The sequence below is a fragment of the Trachemys scripta genome, chromosome 1 (assembly GCF_013100865.1).
Source record: "Trachemys scripta elegans isolate TJP31775 chromosome 1, CAS_Tse_1.0, whole genome shotgun sequence".
Lineage (NCBI taxonomy): Eukaryota > Metazoa > Chordata > Testudines > Emydidae > Trachemys > Trachemys scripta.
The window spans coordinates 189943924-189956944 of NC_048298.1; the positions used below are offsets into that span (position 1 = coordinate 189943924).

The following is a 13021-nucleotide window of genomic DNA, read 5'->3' on the forward strand; positions in this document are numbered from 1 at the left end:
CCACGGACCTTCCTCCTGGTGTCTGATAACACTTGTGCTCCTCAGTCCTCCAGCAGCACACCCTCTCACTTTCAGCTCCTTGCCTTTTGCTCCCAGCTCCTCACACTCACACCACAAACTGAAGTGAGCTCCTTTTTAAAGCCCAGGTGCCCTGATTAGCCTGCCTTAATTGATTCTAGTAGTTTCTTCTTAATTGGCTCCAGGTGTCCTAATTAGCCTGCCTTAACTGGTTCTAGCAGGTTCCTGATTACTCTAGTGCAGCCCCTGCTCTGGTCACTCAGGGAACAGAAAACTACTCATCCAGTGACCAGTATATTTGCCCTCTACCAGACTCCTGTACCCCACTGGTCTGGGTCTGTCACACATCATTCTGGCAGATTACAACAATGCAAGTTCCAATTTCAGAGCACACTTTATCCCTCAGGGTAAACTCCATACTTCAGCAGGATATCAGTCCCAGCCCATGTCCTTTGATCAGAGTCTCTGCCACAATAAAATCTCATACCAAATTAAGAGTTTCAGTGGCTATGGTGGTTTGCCAACAACCCACTACATCCAGCATTTGGCCGTTTGCCATCCTACTTACCCCAAAGCAGGGAATTAGTTTCTGAGATCTCTCCCTGGAGGCCTGGAGGTTTAGGATGAAAGACTATGGTGGATAAGGAGAATGTATCCTTCTGTCCACATCCCCAATTTTTACCTAAGATGTCCTCAAACCTTCATCTCAGTTAGGTCATCCTTCTTATAGAAAACTGTGTAGAGGGTATCGGTCATTAAAGTCACAGCTCACTGATTCACTGAGTGGAGATGATAGTCACCTGTAGCTTGTTCATGCTGAAGAATGTGTCCCGAATCCTGAATTAGCAGGTTGGGAAAAGTCCATAGCTGTAGGGCTGGACTAGATGTGAGGCATATCAGGTAGGGGAACCAAATTTGTCTTGGCCAAGTTGGGGTAATTAGGATGACTTTGGTTCTGTCCTGCTTGATTTTGTTTAGGACGTTGAGTAGCAGCAGCATTGGAGGACAGGTGTAGATGGGACTTTTCAACGAGGAGATGAGGAAGGCATCTCTCAGAGATTGATGGCCTAGACTGCCTCTCAAGCAGAACTTTCAGCACTTTTTGTGGAGCAAAGGGGTGTATGACCAGGGCCCAGTGGGGGATGGCGGGTGGGGGTCACACACAGTGATTGCTTAATTAGGGCAAACTGCAAAGAATGGGGCAGACAATTCCCAAAACTGGTCATTATTCTAATACTTGGATTCAGCAAGCCAGCAACAAAATAGCTTCCACCTAGTAGTCAAAAACACAGTTCCCTTAAAGCAACCCAGCCTTGGGCTTCCTTCCAGCCAAGTCAGATGTGATGAGGATTACTGAATATCTTATTATCATATAAAAAGTTCTACCAATCCCAAAGGATAGGACACATTACCTCTCATGTCAATGAATATTTCAGATCTTACCCAAATACACACTTACAGCTAATTCTTATTAACTAAACTAAGATTTATTAAAAAAGAAAAGAGAGAGAGTGTGTATTGGTTAAAAGATCATTATACATACACGTAAAAATAGAGTTCTTAGGTCAGTTTCATAGTACAGATGGTGAGCTTTAGCATTGCAAATAATTCTTTTAGAATTAGTCCATAGGTTGCAGTCCAATGTTCAACACCAGGGTGATCCAAAATGAAATCGGAGACCTCAGTCTTTCGGCTTACATGTCCCCTGATGAAGCTTAAGCAGATCTGAGATGAAAAAAATCAGGTCCCAAGAGTTTTTATAGAGATTTTTTGCAGGCTATGATAGCTTCTTCACAGCAGGTGTTCCTTGGGTGAAGAATAGTGTCTCTGAAGTAGAATTAACTATTTCCTATGTATGCATAGGTAACTAGCTGCATTCATCTGCATAAGGTAATTATCCAGTTCATAGACAGTTTACTACAAACTTCAGAGAAATATAGACAATGACATTATTACACCCAAGTTTTATCTAAATGTTAATATTTCCTTTTAATTTCTGAATTAACAGAATACAGTGTGTGACGGTCCACGCCCCTTGGGCACAGGACAGCACGGCCTAGCAGCCAAAGTCTACAGCGCTGCCATTGGACTCAGGGCAGGGAGTTGGGGTGCAGGAGGGGTGTGAGGTGTAGGCAGGGGGCTCAGGGCAGGGAGTTGGGGGCAGGGTGCAGGAGGGATTCGGGCTCCGGCCTGGTGCCACTTACCTGCAGCGGCGTGCTCCCTGCCTGCCTGCTCTGGCCCCATGCCGCACCGCTCACCATGTCCCTGCACAGCCTCTGCGGGGGGGAGAGGGGGAACACAGGGCTCCGCATGCTGCCCTTGCCACGCCTCCAGGTACCTCCCCCGAAGCTCCCATTGGCTGCGGTTCTCCGTTCCCGGCCAATGGGAGCTGCGGGGGGCGGTGCCTGGAGCAACGCATGGAGCCTTCGCCCCCCCCGGGGTCCCAGGGACGTGGTGCTGTGCCAGACGCTTCTGAGAGCGGTGTGGGGCCTGCGGCGCCACAGGGGACAAATCCCGTGGGCTGGATCCAAAGCCCTGAGGGGCTAGATCCAGCCCGTGGGCATTAGGGTGTGCTTGGGCACACCCAGCACACCCCGTGTCCATGCCTATGGTGTGGTTTATTGGCATACTATCAAACTACTCTGGAGTTGATCAGGTTCAAGCTTAGGGGGTGCATACAGGGCATACCACACATCCAAAGTTACACAGATATCCCCTTCCTTTATATACATTTACACATAACATTATACTCACTGTACATTGCATCACGTTTTGGAATTGGCTTGGTTACTTTGCAGGAACCAATTCCTGTACAGCATGCTCTGTCCATGCCTGTCCGTGTTCAACTTTATCTTTACACTCATGACTTCTCTAGTGCATTGGTATCTTGTTCTTAGTAAATGTTTCCCTGGGTGTTCCCCCGCTTATCTTAGTGTGCTCAGACATTTTATCTTACTGACCAACTTACTTAGCAGGGTGTTTTCAGCCTGCTATTCTAGTTACCTCCCTAATCTGTCTTCCAAGAAATGAGACCTCCCCCATGTTTAATTATTCATGTCAAGCCAGCCTTGGAGAAATGTCGGCTCAAACCATTGGCTATGGTATTTTGAAGATCTGGTAAATATAAGACTGAAATGAAAATCTGATTGGCTGTGCACCAGTTCCATAGTTTTATTGCTTCTGCATAAAAGGAGAGGGATCTTGCTCCTCCTTGATGATTTATATAGTACATGCAGGCTATGTTGTCTGTCATGAACTTGACAGACAGACAGATTGAACTTGATTATGTGAAGGAAGTGCTAGCAGGCATATCTGACCACTGTGAGTTCCAGGAAGTTGATATGGAGAAGGAACTCTTGGGCTGTCAATTTGTGTCTGAGGGTATGTCTACACTAGAAAGGTAAGTCAACCTATATTAGGTCAACTTACAGCCACAGCAGTAATTACTGTGGTGGTGCATGTCCATACTACCCTCCTGACCTAAGAGGGGCAATGAGGGGAGCTGAGAGACAAGGCTCTCAGCTCCACTGGCAGCTCCCTGCTGGGAGCCCAGCTGCCCCACAGGTTCCTGGGCTCCCGGCAGGCAGTGGGTTGGGTGGGGGGCACCCGGGTTTGTTGCTTTGGCTACCAGCTGGGAGCGGGGTCCATCCGCCCAGCTCTCCAGGGGTGTGGGGGGGCAGCTGGGGTCCAGCTGCCTGGCTTTCTTATCAATTTTATGGCTCCCCTTTTAGAATGAGCCAGTGAGAAACACTATGATATAAAAATTCCCTTTTACATTTAGAATGTGGGAGAAGTGCTTTAGGTGAGACTCCTATTGCAGAATAGGCTCCTGTTAGAATCATAGAATCATAGACTTTAAGGTCAGAAGGGACCATTATGATCATCTAGTCCAGGGGTCAGCAACCTTTCAGAAGTGGTGTTCCGAGTCTTCATTTATTCACTCTAACTTAAGGCTTCACGTGCCAGTAATACATTTTAACGCTTTTTAGAAGGTCTCTCTATAAGTCTATAATATATAACCAAACTACTGATATATGTAAAGTAAACAAGGTTTTCAAAATGTTTCAGAAGCTTTATTTAAAATTAAATTAAAATGCAGATCTTATCAGTTTAGTGTGATCCTTGCCCTTGCTTTTTCTTGCTGAGTTTTCCAATGTCTGGCACGTATTTGGATACTTTAAGCTGCACACAGGCTTCTGAGTAATCAATTGTTAACCGGCTCCGAGAGGGACAGAGGACAGATTTCATGTGTGAAAATACCTGTTCACACAGGTATGTGGATCCAAATGCTGAAAGCATTGCAAATGCAATTTTCTTCAAACAGTTAAATTTCACTGGCAGGGACGTCCAGCAGGTCAGAATAGAGGCCCCATGATCTCTCTCGGTAGCTTCAAGGGCGCTCAGCAGATCCACAAACTTTGATGTCCACAATTCCGAGCTTTTTAACTGAATGAGCTGCATTTCGAAATCTTCAACACCCATCCACTGAAATACAGACAAATCCAAGTCGCTTTCGTTGAACTTTTCAGGTTTAATTAGAAAAGAAAGCATTGGGTCAAATCATGAAGAGTAACAACTGCTCCTGGCTTCAGTTTACGGATACACTGAAGCTGTGGGGGTTCTAATGTCCATTGACTCCCTAACCCCATCCAAATGTCAGATGTAATCCCAGGAGCACTGACTAAAAATCGATTGGGCATACCAGGTGGTCTAATTTCCCAGATGTCTCGGTGAATTAACCAATCCCACATGCATCCTCCCCATGGACCCGGCAGGATTCGGCATGTGGGAGCCCCCCCCCCCCCCAACCGGTCCATATGCTTGGAAGGAGCACTGAGAATGTCTGCACTTCCACCCAGAAAGTCTCCAAGTATGTCTCCATGGCCACAGATCAGATGGTACTCCTGATGTGTCTGTAAGGGCAGTGGGCTAAGCCTGATGCTCTAGATCATTCCGAATGGCCATTAGCTGGTCATTCAGGAAATCCTGAATTTCTGAACATGCTAGACCCCACTGCAATGCCTTCCCAGCCTCAGTGATATTCAATACCATCTCTGTCAGCAACTTCTGGGTCATAGAACTAAGGGCGGAAATAACATGTAACTCACCAACTCCAGCCTGTACCTGGGTTAGTTGTGCTCCAGAAACAAGGCCAATGGCCTTCTCTAGTTGCCCCAATTTCTCATCATGTTCTTGGTTCTTAAAAATATTCCAAACTGCTGCTGCACTATTGGCCCCATCCCATAGTGATCCGGTCAAGTCTCTCTTGTTTCTAGAAGAAATAACCCAAGCCCTCTGTTGTGCTAATCTAATGGCAGCCCCCTGTAAGCAATTTGGGTATGTAGAGGTAATCTGGAAACTGGATAAGGGCAATTAAAATGTAACAGTCCCTAGTGTAGGGTTAATCACAGTTCATTGATATCCTACATCTCTCTTTGGTGTAGTACTATACCACATCTGTTGGTTGAACACCTTTATGTATTTCCGGGAGGCATTGATATTATTGGCATAAGAAGGGGTGTATTGCAATAAGGTACAGGTCACATTATTAGTCACTGGAATAATTTCTATGCAGGTAAAATTTCCAGTGGCAAAACAAACTCTGGGTATTCGTTTAATTGTTCACTAATTGGGTGACCAAATAACAATAAGGGCCTCTCTCATTTAACACAGTGCAAATTCCAGGAACATTTGCTATAGAACCCATCAATTGCAATTACAGATTCTTGGGGTTCACTGGTAGTGATATCATATACTTTTATCTCCACTGATCCATTCAATTGTTCGCTTATATGGGATATCCTGAACCTTATAAATATTTTTTTCAAACAATATTTAAATAAATCACTAAAGTGTGAAAGCCTTAGTCATTGGTTTTATCAAATATATGACATTGTCTGTATTTGGATGTGTTACAGGCGTAATAGTGTAATGGAGGAGATGGCAGGGGCAATGGCAACAAGGTGCCTTTGGTACTTATCATTTAAAATCCAATTAGGGAGGGCAATACATGCTGAAGGACTTATCCAAAACACAGGGCACAGCCTGTAGAATAAACCCCAAAATCCAATCAATACCACGTTCCCAAGCATGGGTCCCACAAGTTTCTTCCTGCCAGTGTATAATTCTTTGTTTCTTCACCAGGGTCAGTTCTTAATGTCTCTTGTAGTCAGGAATCCCTGGACTTTGTGGTTTCAATGAAGCAAGTGTTCCTTCTCTTTTCCTGAAACAGTGTGATTTAGCATCATACAGGGAGAGGTTACTAGCACATCACCCTGTAATGGTTTTGCTTCTTCTAGAAAAATCCAAAGGCACAGTAGGTCTGTCAGTGGACAAGGGAGAGGTTACTAGCACTTCACCTTGTCTTTTTTTTTCTTTTTCCTGCTGTCCAGAAGGCACAGCAGAGCTAGAAGGAGAAATAGGCTTATCATCAGTCGGAGAGTCCTCCCGAGGTGGAGGGGTCTTTTTACAGTGAGAAGCATGGGTCCAGGCAGGTAGTCCTTGGCACTTCACAGCAGTGTTGGTGGTTAACAGGACTTGGAGAGGGCCTTTCCAGTGTGGAGCCAAAGCAGTTTTTCATTGATGGACTTTACGTAGACTCAGTCTCGTTTCAATGAATGGCAGGGCTGCTAGGATCTTTGGGTAGCACTTCTTTTTTTCTGTGAGAAAAGAAACCTAACACATTTCATTAATGCCTGGCAGTGTTTTGCAGATCTCATAGTTGCTTGGGCACATTCAGGCCCCCCTTTTCTTGGCTGTCAGCCAAGTCATAGCTGTGGGCAGTGCCCTTGGATGGGGCCAGCGTCTTATCTTTGGACTGAGCTTGCTAGCTATTTTTTCCAGTTAACTCGTTCTGTTCTTTTTCCTTCTGCCCTTCTTGGGTTCTTTTAACCTACAAAGGAAACTTCCACTCTTCACTCATACACCTTTTCCCAACAATGAACACATACACATTGCCATTATACAGTACATTAGTCTTATTATTCAATGTATGCCATGTACACCCTTCCAGTAAAATAACTTTATTACAGAGCTTTGGAGCAACAAACCAGGACAAGCACACCCACTTTTGAGGAGTCCACTCGGTACAACCTCTGGTGTCCAATAGCTTTCCTCCCTCCCCAGCCCTCTGGCTAGAAATCTGAGGTAGCCAGAAGGATCTCATGGGCAATATGGGGAGTGGGTTAACCTTCAATGTCCTTGCTTCCAAAGACTGTTGGTATGCAAATTTTAACAACAATTTTTTTTCAATTAAAAAAAATCTGGCCAATGAAGTTTCTTTTTCTTACTTAAGCAAATGTATTAGACTTTAGTATATCACATTTTCCTGATTTATCCAAACACTTTGTATTCCAAGTTGAATAAAACAAGTATCTGCTTTTTGATTTAACCCTTCTATTTAATTTTGAACTAGACTGTCTTATGAAAATATTAAACACATCAATTCTGGCCACAAGACAAACCCCACAAGAAAGGACATAGAACACAAAAATAATTCCTATTGTTCCAGTAAATGCATGGTACGTTGAATGCTATTCAGCTGGCATCCGTTTCCTCTGATGATCTGAAAGACAAAAGAACAGAGGTCTACCACTTCTGGGTAGTCAGTCATTGCTTAAAATATTTCCTTTATATACACATACTCTTGTTGATTTTAGGCAAAACAGAATTACCCCATATTTCCTTGTATTTATTTCATAGGCAGCCCAGGTTTCAGTGGCTTCTACCTTATTAGTTAGAAAATTGCATTAATACAGATGCTTTCTGGCTTGCTTCCAGATCCAAAGCTATCCACAGCTTAAAGATTCTTACTTAAAAAGGGACACAATTAACTTTCCCAGGCTTTTGATTGCCTTTTACTTCTAACTCCTGCTTTCAAACACCCAGTGATCTGAAAAAGACAATACAACCTATATTGGTAGGTTTGCATTTCTTTTACCTCTGCTACAATAAGAACAGGAGTACTTGTGGCACCTTAGAGACTAACAAATTTATTAGAGCATAAGCTTTCGTGGACTACAGCCTACTCCACGTACTCCTGTTCTTTTTGCGGATACAGACTAACACGGCTGCTACTCTGAAATCTGCTACAATATACACTGCACATGTTCTAGGGAAAATGCACATCCTCTCCACAATTCAATTTCCACAACACTAGCCACATCAATTTCTATACAAGGTGTAACTGTTTCTTTTGTGCTTACAAAATCTCCATGCACCCTTAGTAAAGTGACAGCTCGACCACACAGAGCCAGGGGCACAGTCCTTCTCTCTCTTTTTACCAGATCTTTTATCTGCTATTTTGTTACCCAAAAACAAATTCAAATATTTTATTCTCCTGGCTTTGACTACCCTGCTGCAGCCACAACCTTTGGTCTTTAGTTAAAACATTTTAAATCTTGTAAAGCATTAAGTCACCTTAAGGATTAAATGCTAAATACCATATTAAACAACACTAGTTCCTGTGTCTGGCAAAAGTATTCTCAACTAGCCCCCACCCTTCCTGGTCTCTTCCCTTAAACATTCTTACTCACAAGGCTACCCGAGTCCTCATGAGGCTTGCCACTTGGGCAAAATGCATGGCCCATTGGCGTTTAACTATTCAATTTTCTCTTGTGGCAAACACACTGCTGTTACAGCATATGCAAACACAAATGGTTAAATTCTGACAAATCCCTGAAGGACTGGTACTTGCTTAGCCAGTGCTTCCTTTTCTGCCTGGAAGTGCTGTCTCAAGGCTTGCAACTTGCCCTGGGTGTAGGTTTGAGTTGCTGCCTGGTTCATGATCTATGCTCTTAATTGCTCAATTCTAGTTATCAAGTACACAACTCTTCCCTTTTCTCCAACTTCTCTATTGCCCAGTCCTGCTACGACTTGGGGTAGATCCACCTGACACCCTTCCCGGTCAACCGGAGTGGCGAGAGGAATGCTAAACCCCTCTCCGGTTCTCAGACGTACTGCGGCTGAGAGTAGGCACACTTTCATACTCACACACGTACGTCCAGACTGGCCACGTCTGTGTACAACGTTCAGAGAAGGTGCTGTGCAATCTCCAACTTACTTCCTCTCTTGGGAGGGCAGTTCTTTTACGCCCTGAGGTCTCCTGGGGCGTCTTTTCAGTGATTCCAGTCCAGGCCGGCTGCCTGTGGCTTCTTCAGCGTCCCCAAACCACACGAGCTCCAGGGTCGCAAAGGCAGACTGTTGGATCTCACTGGACAGTTAAGCTTTGCAAATGTAATCTCAGCACTGTAACTTGTATTGCCTTTGATTTGACTATGTCTATATTTTTTCACAGCCAGCTGGGGCCGAAAGCAGTTTTTCTTTGTACTTAGCCTGGTCTGCATTGATTCTTGACCTTGAACGCAGATTAACTTTCTCTTTATCTCTGGACCAAGCTGAATTTCAAATAAACCCGTTCCTTTCCTCAATAGACGAATTGCTCCCATTGTGTGTCAGAGGCTTTTTGGTGATTAAAAGCTCCTCTGAGATGTATGATCTTATCTAGATTGAAGGTACCTTCTAGTGGGCATTGTTTAGATGAATTTTCACGCGTGTAATGATTCCAATTCTCTAAATACCTGCAGGTTTTAGGACCATAATGTACGTACATGAAATAAGCTGGGGTACCCTTAGGGGGTGAGAGGGAATCCTTAGACTGTCCCCCACCCATTTTCCAATCACACACAGAGGGAGGATGCCCTGTCCACTCTAGCGGCACATAAACTAAGGATCTCTCCCTACAGGGTACTCACACAGGAGAGGCTAACGAGGAGGGCCACGACCCTCCTACACCTCCCTTCAGCAAAGAACGTCGGCTAGTCTCAGAGAGACGGCGCCGCTTACTCACGTTGCATCCAGTGAGATGATCAGACTGTCAGTGGCTCACACAGAGAGGAAAAGGGGAGGGAAGATGGGTTCACACACTCCTAGACTCAGGTAGCCTCCTCGCCGGACGATGCCAGGCTGAGTTAGCCCACCGTGGGTCGGATCTCCTAAAAGATTCTCTAGTTACCGGGCTTGCATTAGAGTAGTTCTGGTCACAAGCCAAAAGACTTCGCAGAGTACTCTGGGCGTCTTCCGGTAACACTCAATTCACACTGGTGTACACACACACACACACACACACACCAAGGCCTCTATTCCAGGTACTATTCCCAAGTACCTCAATGCATCACTCGAGGAGGTAACAACCCCTCCTGAGGCGGTAACAACCCCTCAGCTCCGTGCATACCTATGCACCTCGCATATGCATACAGGGGGCGGCAAACAATTCCCCTAAGCCGCTCTGCATCTGACCTTGCTGCACAGTCAATAAGTTCGGATGGCGTGAGCCCAACAGGGACAGATGGCCCCACGGACAGTCCTCCTCCGACACCCCAGTAGAGATTTCAAAGGGTCTCTTACATCTATTGTGGCGCCATGGGGTTTGAAGGGGAATGATCTGTAGCAGCTGCCTGTACCTCTGCGGGCGTTGCTGTCCTGGACGAGCCCCCAAATTGTCGGAGAATAACAGAGTTCTCACTTTTTGTTTGGGTACAGCAAGTCAGATACTTTATTTTCTCTCTATCAATTGCTTAGAGGGAGAGAGCTAAACAGGTCTCTCAACAGGTAAACATTACAGCAAGCATTTATACCTTTTGTTACAGACAATAATGAGCAACAGCTGCATTTTGTTTATACAAAGGTCATTCTGATATCTTGTTTTGCTCACTAATGTAGACTCCTAGTCTACATTCCATATTATCTACACATTATCTACACAAGGTTGCAACAACTTTTCACACAGTTCTTTCCCACTCGCCTCACACATTCTTCGCTTCTACAAATCTCGCGTTATTAGAGTTACAGTTAGCATAACTCTTGCTAACAAACTATCATGCATTGCATCCCCTTCCTGTCAGTTCTTTCTCTGCTTCCACATCATCATCCAGTTCGGAGTAGTTTTGTTCTTTTTCCGACAAAAAGGCCTTGATTGCCTCAAAACAGTTTACAAAGCACACCAAAACCTTGCCACGACTTAGCCACCGAATGTTGCTGTGAAGTGGGATGTCGTTATAAGCACTGTCCATCTCTTCTAGCAGTGCTTAAAATTGTCTGTGAGTCAAAGCAGATTGAGCAACAAGGAAATTCACAATTCGCACCACTGTATTCATCACATTATTAAGCTCTGAATTAGAAATTTTTGCACACAGGTTTTCTTGATAGATGATACAGTGAAATATGACTGTCGGATGGCCAATTTGATCTTCAAGTAACTTTACAAATCCCTTCTGTTTTCCAACCATGGCAGGAGCACCATCTGTTGTCACACAAAATATTTTTCTGATGTCAACTCCTCGTTCTTCAAAATGGTTTACAAAACTTTCCAGTATATCTTCCCCCTTTGTTGTGCCATGCAGGGGTTTTAGGCAACAAAGTTCCTCTTGGATTTCATCAGAAGCACAATATCTTGCAACAATTGCCAAACGTGGAACGTCGTTTATATCCATGCTCTCATCAACTGCAACACTAAACACTGCTGTGTCTTTCAATGCAGTCGTCTGCTTTTCCTTAATGTTTTCTGCCATTTCACTTATGCGCCGTGGCATAGCCAGCTTCTAAGAGGAGGGGGAGCAAACATAAAAAAGGCGCCCCCCCCTTGGCTCCTCCTGTGGCCACGCCCCCCCATGACTCCTCCTCCGGCTGCACCGCCCCTCCCCCCATGGCTCCCCTGGACCTGCCAGGCCACCCCCGTGACCCCCCCTCGCTCCTCTGGCCGCGCCCGCCACCCCCCCATGGCTGCTGGCCGTGCTGTGAGCCGCCAGCCTGCGCCCCACCTCGCTCCTCTGGCCGCGGCTGCTGGCCGCACTGCGGGCCGCCAGCCTGCGCCCCCCTCTCGCTCCTCTGGCCGCAGCTGCAGGCTGCATGCTGCGCCCCCCGCTCCTCCGGCTGCGCCCCCCCCCGCTCCTCCAGCCGTGCCCGCCGCCCCCTCATGGCTGCCGGCTGCACTGCGGGCTGCCAGCCTGCGCCCCCCCCGCTCCTCCGGCCGTGGCTGCCGGCTGCGCTGTGGGACGCATGCCGCGCCCCTCCCACTCCTCCGGACATACCCGCCGCCTCCCAATGGCTGTGGGCCATGCTGCGGGCCGCCAGCCTGCACCCCCCTCGCTCCTCCGGCTGCTTTTGCACCCCGCTAGCTACGCTACTGCTTATGCGTCTCTCAACTGTTCTGGCAGAGATGGGCCATTTCTTTCATTCTAGATATGATTGTATCTTTATTTGGCAAATCATTGAACAAAATCTCTGAACTGCTGAGAAAAACTTCTTTTATATATTCTCCATCTGTAAACGGCTTTCCGGTTTTTGCAGTGCACTGTGCAATCTTGTAACTTCCTTCTGTAGCTTGATTTTTACTTACACTTAAGCTTTTAAAAACACTGCTTTGCTTCTCATAGACTGCTACTGCCTTTTTGATTGATTCAGTCTTGTCTGCTTCGTCAAGAAAGGTTTTCTCGTGCTTCGTTTCAAAATGTCGTCGAACACTTGATGTGCGACAAACAACACTTTCATAACAGAAAGCACAAATAGCACGGTCCTTCTTTTCAATAAATCCAAATGTGTCTGTCCAAGCAAGCTGAAATGATTGGACATCTAGCTTCGCTTTCTTAGGAGCTGCCATTTTGTCAAATGTTCCCTTCAACTCTCAGTGGGAAAAAAAATGGCGATAGAAGGCAGGCACAAGGTCAAACGCAGTGTGGTCTAAGATAAGCAATTTTAAGATGGGGGTGCTGAGCTGCACCCCCTCTTGCCTGGTGTGCAACCCTCACTGTCCCAGGCTGGGGACAGTGGGATACAGCGGGGAGGCTGAAGAGGACTGATCCAAGGCCAGGAGCAGGGCCCAGGGTGGCCTGCTAGGACTCCAGGCCAGAAAGCAGGCTGAGCAGCGGCTGGAAACCAAGATTGGCAGCTGAGATGAGTGGAGTAGGTGGCTGGTAGGCCTGAGCAGGGCTGGAGGCCTGGACCCAGG

General features: G+C 46.1%; 1 protein-coding gene across 4 annotated transcripts in view; it reads left to right on the top strand.

Moving 5' to 3' along the window:
* The first annotated feature begins 3187 nt into the window (after nucleotides 1-3187).
* The window catches only part of B3GALT5 (beta-1,3-galactosyltransferase 5), a 48768-nt gene continuing 38934 nt past the window's right edge, over nucleotides 3188-13021 (top strand). For all 4 annotated transcript variants that reach the window (XM_034753001.1, XM_034752995.1, XM_034752998.1 and 1 more), the window contains exon 1: nucleotides 3188-3418. The gene's annotated coding sequence lies outside the window, so the exon portion shown is untranslated. The remainder of the gene's footprint in view (nucleotides 3419-13021) is intronic.